Here is a 7,523-nt window from a genome sequence, read left to right on the forward strand (position 1 = left end):
GTTATCAGGCAACAAAGTGGCTCTGAGTTGGTTAAAGAGCCTATACCACACCTATGCTGCAATGAGTCAAATGAGTGGGCTAGCAAGGCGTATTTGCTGCATTTTTTTTACAATACCATATTTGCTCAAAAGAGCTCGACGCATGTACACATCTACTACCTACAGTACCTCAATGATCTGGATCAATGCCACAAGTATGCTTAGGGGGCAACTGTGCTAGCTTATCTTTAAGACCAATTGTCATATGCTTGCTTGTATAGCAACAAACAAATGAAAGGTTATATGACTCTACTTATGGTAAGAGCAAACTTTTTGTAGACATAATTTTTTTGTGCACTACCTGATGCTAAAAATATATTTCATGTTTTACAAGCATAGGTATTTGAGCATCTGCTAACCATTCTTGCTAGTGAGAAGGTGCTGAAATATGACTGGGAGAAGCCACTTGCGGCTAGGTGGTTGCCATTGAGGGGTACTGACAAGGTTGCTAGGGCCAACACATTGTTGGATCGGTTGGAGATGACTGATGTTGTGTGGTCCCCATATGCATCACATAGAGAACTCAAATCTTTCAATGACCAAACATTGTACTCTAGCTACCTTAGTGTTGGCATATACATGTGGTCGTATCTATCAGAAAGGGTTTTGAGGTAGCTCAGATACATACAAAGGATCCCTTTGGACACACCAGAGCATACAACTGCATATGAGAAGTGTTGTGAGGCATGGGTAGAGTGGGAACAACATGTGGTGGCAGTGGGTGAGGCTTTTCTACATGGGGCTTCATGGGCCTGCACTCCAAACTACCTGCCTTGGTATTACGAGCATTCACATTCATACATGATTCCACCACATAAGGGAGAGCCACCACAAAGTCCTATACGTATTCTACCTCACCCTTTGCCTTAGCCACAACATGGTGGTAGTCAGATGCAAGATTATGTACCAGGTGTTGTTTACTCCTATCAGGTAACACAAACAATATTTTCATCATTTTGTTTTATTTTTTAATGAAAAAATAATTGCTAATTGTATTGTTAAACATTTATATATGGTCAATTCTAGATAATGTTGGCATCCATGCAGAGACGGTTAGACATGAGAGTTGTACTTGAAGGCACAAATAGTCATCAAGTCATACAATAGCTTCTGCTAATGGCATAGGAGGGTCTCGCAACTAGATGTAGCTCAAATGAGGAGTTGCCGCAACTGAGGAAGAAAACCAAAAAATATGGCAGAGGAGGTGACCGCAAGGGCACTTAAGGACATTTGTCATTTTGTTTTATTATGTATTCGACTTATGATACTTTTTGTACAAACTTATTTTTATGTTGTATGCACTTATTTTTACCAGTTTATGTTTGTTCTATTTTTATGTTTAAATGACACACGACTAATACTGTAATAAATAATGAAATTTCAATTAAATTCAAAAAGCAAACAACAACAACAACTAACACAAATTTCATCAATTAAAAACATGACTAAGTAGAGATATGATCTTCATTAAAGCTTGTTGTCGCCATTGATCCACGCATCAAAACAATCATCTCTTTGACATGTCTTGGTTTTCTTGGTTTATGCAACAATACAGATTTCTTCTGGAGATCAACCAACCATTGCATACAACTCAATCAAACCTTTAGAACTAAATTGTCAAAAGATGAAAAACATCTTCCCCACTTCATTGTCATCTTTAAGCTCCATACAATTTTACTCAACACATCCATCACCTACATATACAGATTTACGCAAAAAAAAACCTCAAATAAGATTCTTCCACCTTCGATGGCATCTGTAATTGCTTTCCTTAAAGCTGCAAGCGATATTTCCTCACTAATTTTTATGAATTTAGGACCATTAGGACATTCAAACAATACCCCCTCAAAAATTGATCTCATATCACCATCAAAATACACAACACCAATTACTCCCTCCATCTTCAATCCAACATGGTGAAAGATCAAACACAATGCATTAAGCTTCCTTAGACTACTCGTTTATTATCATCCTGTATTTTTCTCTCACGAGTCAATTATCAACAACTACCAAGATTGCACCGACAAAATAGACAATTCAAATTACATCGAGCTCTACAAGGATACTGCTGGCTAGTCAGACTGTCATAAATATGATTGTTAAAACACAATATATAATATTAAACTTTACTTAAAAGAAAGCTATTTTTTTGAAAGAAAACACAATGAAATCATAATTCCATTGTGTCGATTAATACAATGAAATCATGATTCCGTTGTAAAGGGGGCAATTGCACAACATAAACATGAGTCCATTGTATGATTGGGGGTGGGATCAAATAACACAACGGAAACACAATTCTGTTGTGTTAGCTCCATTGCACAATGAAATCGTGTTTCCGTTGTGCAATTGAGTGCGAGATCAATTAACACGATGAAAACATGATTTTGTTGTGTTACCTTCACTGCACAACTGAATCGTATTTTCGTTGTATTACTTCCGTTGTGCATTTTTTTTCATCCCCCAATTGAACAACAAAAACATGATTCTATCGTGTAATTTTTAGGGGACAATTTTAAGATATGATTAAAATGCACCTATGTGAATAGTGTCACTAGTAAAATTGATAGTGACTATAGCAACTTCCTTCCACTGCTTCTACAAACACAGTCAATATTGGCCTGCAACGCTGTTTCACTAGCATTCATTTTTGGCACGCATCATTTCTTTGGAGAAGAAGATGATTCTGGTGACTCTGAAGGTGTTAATGCCGTGGGTCTAGATGTGGACTTGACGCCCGCAATTACATTACACACTACCCTACATTAGAGTAATTTGTAAGGTTAAACTTATTAACTTAAAAAAAAGGAGGATTACTCTTGATTATTAAAGGAGGATTATACTATTAAAATGAAAAAATTACTGTTATATATAGAAGTAACTTGAATATTGAAAAACGAGACCATCCACCTTACACTTTGACTTTGTACATGAATCTTATCTAATTACATGGATTAACAAGATTCTAAATAAATAAAGGGTAATAGCGTAATATTATATTTACAATAAATTATTACAATACTTTTTATAAGTCATTTTAATGTGATATAGAAAGAAAAAAATGAATTCAATAGATGTTACTTAGTATTCACCAAATACTAATTAAGAAATCAACAGTCTTTATAATAAAAATGTATGCCTACTATTTTTTTTTAATAATTTTTTAGTTTAAACTTCTTAATTAATTCTTTTAAGAAATTAATTAACATCTGTCATTAGGCATATAATAGTCTGTTGCAATGCTGCATGCCTCCCATAATTGAATCATAGAAGGCAATTGACTACGATCATTTGGCATTTTTGGCCTTCAAGGTTAAGGACGGTGACATTTTATGACTTATCACCACGTGGTTTTCAGGAATTAGAAAGAACATGATTTTCTTTTTGAAAAATGGTTGTTGTATTCTTGTCTTTAGAGATAAATATAGAAAGATAAAAGATATATGCTAATCACCACCTGCTGCTTCAAGGGGTTGTAAAGTTTGTATGCACTAGTTGGATGATATCCAACTAGGATAAGAGCTTCACTCTTATCATCTAGATTTCTTCTCCTTCCATCTGGGATATGTCTATAGCTAAGAGACCCAAAAATCCTTAGATGATTCACCATAGGCTTGTCCCCGATCCAAGCTTCTTCAGGTGTTACAGATTGAAGTCTCTTGGTGGGACATATGTTCAAAACATATGCTACTATGGTGACAGCTTCTCCCCAGTACTAGTTTGGTAGTCCTTTCCCTTTAAGCATACACCTACCCATATCCAGTAGGGTCATGTTTCTCTTTTCTACCAAGCCATTGTGTTGAGGAGTATAGGGAGCTGTTACTTCATGTTTAATTCCTTTAGCTTCACATAATTCTTTGAACTCCTTAGAGTTATATTCACCCCTTCCATTTGTTCTAAGGATCTTTAGCTTCAATTCATATTGTCTTTCAACTAAGGTGCAAAATTTCACAAATAGAGAAAACACTGCACCTTTCTCTTTCAGCAAATATATCCAATTCTTCTTGGTAAATTCATCCACAAAAGTCAAGAAATACCTATTACCACCAAGGGATGGAGTATCGATGGGTCCACACACATTTGAATGGACTATTCCAAGAGATTGTTTGGCTCTTTGTGGTGCCTTGGTCTTGAAGGCTTTTCTGGGTTGTTTGCCAATCAAGCATCCTTCACAGGTTTTTTGGGTTGATGGCATTCCAAGCACCATTTGTCTGCTGCTTAGTTGATGTAGACTCTTAAAATTTAAATGGCCATATCTGTAGTGCCATAGCCAACTATCTTATTCTGTGTTAACAGTGGACAAGCATTGAATGACAACAATACTTAAATTAACCTTGAAGGTCCTATTTCTGGATAATGGTGCCTTGAGCACTAGTCTTTGTTTATCATCAAAGATCTCAATATGGTTTGCTTGCATTGCCATGGTAATTCATTTCTCAAGAAGCTGCCCCAAGCTAAGTAGATTATTTTTCATTGAAGGCACATACATCACATCATGCATATATGCTGTCTCTTCATTCTTTGGTGTGATCATCACCTTCCCTATACCTTTTGCAAGGATGGTGCTATTATCTGCAAACCTCACACTAGTGGTGACATTTGGATTGAAATCAACCAGCCAGTCTCTATTTCCTGTCATGCAGTTCAAGCACCCGGTGTCAAGATACTAGGAAGAGTAGTCTTCTTTACTGCTCGTGGTTACCATAAGCAAAACTTGATATGAATTAGATCCATCTTCCTCCTGTGCCAAGTGTGCCTGATCATTCTTCTTGTATTTTCTATGGGCATTGTTGTTGGCAATCTGCCAGCATTCATGGGCAAAGTGCCCAAATTTATCACAATTGTAACATTGGATCTTTCTTTTGTTAATGGGTCTTTTACCACCTCGACTTCTAAAAGAGTTGCCTCCTTTAGAATTGGAATTATCAGGCTGCTCATTTGAATTGCTTCCAAGATTATGATCTTGGGAAGTTGAACCATGTGTTTTTGCATTTCAATCACCACTTCTGCCTCCTCTATCTCTTCCTCTTCCTCTTTTGTTACAGCCACCACAACCTCTAGACTTGTGGCTGGTTCTAGCTTGAAGTGTCTACTCTGCAACTTTATCATTACTTTTTCTTTCGAGCACCCTTTGCTCGTGTGCCTCCAGGGAGTTTTGCAATTCTTCCACAGTCATATTCTCAAGATCTTTTGATTCTCCAATGGCTACTACAATGTGATCAAAGTTGGGCATTAATGTTCTGAGTACCTTCTCCATAATCTTTGAATCGGTCATTGCTTCATCACAGGCTCGCATGGAGTTTGTCACCACCTGAATTCGATTAAAATAGTCTACGATGGTTTCCTGCTCTGTCATTGATAACAACTCATATTGTCTTCTGAGAGATTGTAGCTTGACCTTCTTTGTTCTCCCAGTATTGTCATATACTTGTTGCAAAATATCCCATGCTTGCTTCGAGGTTGCAGCCTGGGAAATTTTCTAAAACATGCTTGCAGAAACACATTGATGCAAAAGAACTCGAGCCTTGCAGTCTAGTTGCTTGTTCTCTCGATGCGTCTCCTTCTGTTCTGCTGAAGCATTCTTGGAATCCAAGAATAACATCCACCTTCATGCACCAATCTTCATAACCTTTCCCATCAAACACAGGGAGATATCTAGGTATGGCATTCATAGCAACCATAATAGCACGCCTACAACAGTGCTCTCAACAACAACAACAATGGTGCTTCCTTTTCATGGGTCCTTGTCTATGCATAAGCTCTAATACCAATCTGTTAGAGCAAGCTAGATACACATTTGCATATTAAAAGGAATAAGAGGAAGAATGAAGAGAATGCAAGATGAGAGAAAAAAAGGCTTTCTCATTAACTGTCTTAAAGTCAATACAAGAAATGAGTTTGTATACAATAACATACAACTTGATGGTTACCTACGTATATTTGTAACCATATTAACTAACTTTTAGATTTGGATTACACTCCAACACAATCAACTTTCTAGAGTCTAAAAACAGAAGCTACACTTCACATTGAATGAAAAGCTAACTATTGAGAAAGCAAGCATCTGCATGCACGCAACGCAAGCATCCAATTTCAGTTTTCTAACAATTAAAAATTTTAAAAATAAAGAAAAAGCAAAGTAAATATGTAAGTAAGAACCTATTTTGCTGTGTAAACGCCAACGTTGTAAACCAGAGTAAGATTAGGTTTAAACAACCCATAATTTCATTCAGAAATAGTGGGAGAGTTATTGTGCTTTATAAGATTCCCATTATATGATGTTGCATTGTCAAAACCCACACTCGGTTAGTTCAGGTCGTTAGTAAAGGGCTCACCCGTTTCTACCACGACAAGCTCCACGTCAACATAGCAGAGTCTTTTCATGGCTGAGAAAACCGCGTCCCTCTGTGCGTCGAACATGTTGGTGTAGTTAAAACACGTGAGAGGGTCCAAAACACCACCGTTTGGCTTCAAGAGTGCATAGGTGAGGGATTCGGGTCGGGTTGGGGAGAATCCAAAGAACGGGTATGGGTTGACTATGAAGGGGGATTTGGTCTTGTGGTGGAAGTTCAAAATTGGTGCAAAGATCGCTTTGTCGTTGCTATGACAAAACACGACAGTGCTGGGAGGATTTGAAGTGGATAAGATTCTGAGGGAGTGAGGGGTTGAGACTTGGATTGTGGTGAGGTTTGAGATTGTTAGGGCATGGTGGAGCGATTTCATAGTGGGGAGAATGTGCGAGATTAGGGTTTTGTCGGAGGTGGCAAGGACCTCGTTTCTGACAGCGAGGTGACGCACGACGATTTCCAGGAGGAAGGGGAGGAGGTTGGCGGAGAGCCAAGCCTTTGTGGCCGGGAGCGTGGAGAGGGAGTGGATGTCGATGTTGGGGACTGTGGTGGTGACAGAGATATCAGTGCCAACGAAGGTGCAGAGAATGGGTTTGCGTCGCAGAGTTTCACTTAGTCCATGGTGGTTTGGGATTTGAGAAAAGTTGTGATGGTTGACGACGGGCGAAGTTATCAGTGACGGTGCCATAGTTGACATCGATTTTGGTGGTAGAGAAAGCGTGGAAGAGGGTGAATGAGAAGAGTGTGAGGAGAAGGAAGGGGCATGGTTGGGTTTCGGCCATGGTTCTTGGGAGAGAGTTAGTGTCGTGTGTGCATTACTTCATTAGATCAAGTATACACATTTGGTGGGACCCAAATTAAGGTTCAAACTTGAAACTAAACATTATTCCAACTTCTAGATAATTATCTTTTTAGATTTTGAAAAAATGCAAAACATTTTTTTATTAAATTCTGGAAGGTATTTTTTGGATTTTTTTTTACTTTTAGAAAGTACCTTCTAGAATACAAAAATTTAAACAATATTTTGAAAAGTACTTGCTAAAACATGTGTATTTCGAAAAGCATTTTCCAGAATAATAATAAAAGGGTATTTTGCATATATAGAGAATTTATGATAGTAAGAGGAGTGTATTTAGA

General features: G+C 37.8%; 1 pseudogene; it reads right to left on the bottom strand.

The window, feature by feature from the left end:
• Nucleotides 1-6,198: 6,198 nt before the first annotated feature.
• Nucleotides 6,199-7,271, bottom strand: LOC100792031 (glucan endo-1,3-beta-glucosidase-like; annotated as a pseudogene).
• Between the last annotated feature and the right edge of the window lie 252 nt (nucleotides 7,272-7,523).

The sequence above is a fragment of the Glycine max genome, chromosome 7 (genome assembly GCF_000004515.6).
Source record: "Glycine max cultivar Williams 82 chromosome 7, Glycine_max_v4.0, whole genome shotgun sequence".
In the NCBI taxonomy this organism is placed as follows: Eukaryota; Viridiplantae; Streptophyta; class Magnoliopsida; order Fabales; family Fabaceae; genus Glycine; species Glycine max.